We start from the raw sequence: 2,014 nt of genomic DNA, 5'->3' as shown, positions 1-2,014 counted from the left end.
TCTACTAAGTGAGGTATCCCAAGAATGGAAAGACAAGAACCACATGTACTCACCATCAAATTGATATTAACTGATCAACACATAAGTGCACATATGAGAATAACATCTATTGGATGTTGGGCAGGGGGGAGGGGGGAGGAGGGAGGAGGGGACGGGTATATGCATACACAAAGAGTGCGATGTGCACCACCCGAAGGATGGACATATTTGAAACTCGGACTTAGCGGGGGAGGGGGCACAAGGGCAACATACATAACCTAAACATCTGTACCCCCATAATATGCTGAAATTAAAAAAAAGTGCCTTTCAAATTCAACTCTGAAGCACTTCCTTTCTTAAGTATTTTTCAAGGCAAAAAATACTCCTCCTTTTTCCATTGAGAAATGGTTTAATCAGGAATATTTTATGTTTTTGGTTTTTTTCTTTTCACTAAGGAAAGAAAGCCTGTGGTATTCCCTGCAAATCTAAAGAGAAAATGAAACAAGGGCAAAGTTATAAGCAAATAGACAGAATGGCATTATTGTAACAATTATTTAAGGAATTTGCCTAGTCATAGTCATATGACTATGGAGTTTTCCTTTTTATTCTTACCCTCTAAAGAACCTAAGGAAAAAACTATTATTTAAAAAAAATTCACCATCAGTGAAATATTGATTATGCAGAACCCTAATTTGGTTTCAACTCTTATTATAAGTATGTATTTCAAATTAATATACTAAATATAGACAATGTTTAAAATATATTAAATATAATTTTACTGTTCCTGATAAATCAGAGTCATCCTAATGAATTCAGGATGCATTTAACAGAATCAGAGTGTTTATCCCTACTAGACTACTGTGCTTTATGAATTCTTTTTGTATCCTTCTGGCTGTAAGAAAATTCACTATGACTTTCCTCTGTCATCAGAGAGTCTGTCTATAATGGTATCTCTTCCCTCTCCTCATTTGCAGCTTCTCTTCTGGTAATGGTTTTAGAAACCAGATGATGAAAGCTTTTTTGTCATTTTAAAAGAAGGCAAAAGACTAAACAAGGGTCTGAGGAAATTGTATATCTATAAAACACATGAGTATTAACATGTGTATAATGTATTGTAAACCCCAGGCAGCCATTATCTTTCTGTAATGGGTACTGCTCACCTGTTTTGCCCACTCCAAACATAAGAATCTTGATTGAAATCATCAGTCAGGGTCTATATCCAGATACTTTTTTGTTGCAAGTGACAAAAAGCCCAATTCAAATGCACTTAAGAAAAAAAAAGAAAGGAAAGAAATCTGTTGCCTCTAATTACTGAAAAACTTGGAGGTGGGCTGCTTCAGGCAAAACTTGATCAATTGGATAAAATGATATCACCTATATGCATTTGTCTTCATCTTTCTACTCTACATCCTATAATGTTTTTTATACTCAAACTCTATACTAAAACTTCTACATATCTATCAAATCCAGACTCTTGTCTTATAGCCACAAAATTGCTGCAGCAATTGCAAGTCTCATAACCCTGATCTATGCTACTAAAGGGAAGAGAAAGAGTCCTTTTTGGCAGATATTGTACTACTTCAAATTGACCTGAATCGCTCTTCCTTGAACCAATCACTATTGCCTGGGGGACTGAATATACTGACTGGCTTAAGCCAATCAGAGCTTTGAGTGAGGTAACTATACACAAATCACATGTCTTATGATGGATAGAGGTATTATGTATGTGAGAAATGGATAAGCAATGAACAAATTTCTAACACAAGGTTCAGAAATTTATGACAATGTATATAGAAGTTCTAAAGATAAACTAACGAGAAAGAAATATATACAATACTCTAAAAAGTTAACTTGGACTTGAATATGTTAACAAAAACTAAAGTTTATACTCAGTGTAAAGATTTCATGAAATGCTAGTAAGATCTGACCTTAATTATATCAAGCAACAAAGAACATCTCTAAAATGTCAAGAAGTAGAAAATTTCAAGTCACATTATTTGATTAGAAACCAATAAAACTAGGATATTAAAAAACA

Source organism: Propithecus coquereli, unplaced genomic scaffold, assembly GCF_000956105.1.
Source record: "Propithecus coquereli isolate 6110/MARCELLA unplaced genomic scaffold, Pcoq_1.0 Scaffold31, whole genome shotgun sequence".
NCBI classification, from domain to species: Eukaryota; Metazoa; Chordata; class Mammalia; order Primates; family Indriidae; genus Propithecus; species Propithecus coquereli.
The sequence above is the reverse complement of the archived record's forward strand: the minus strand, read 5'-3'. Positions refer to the sequence as shown.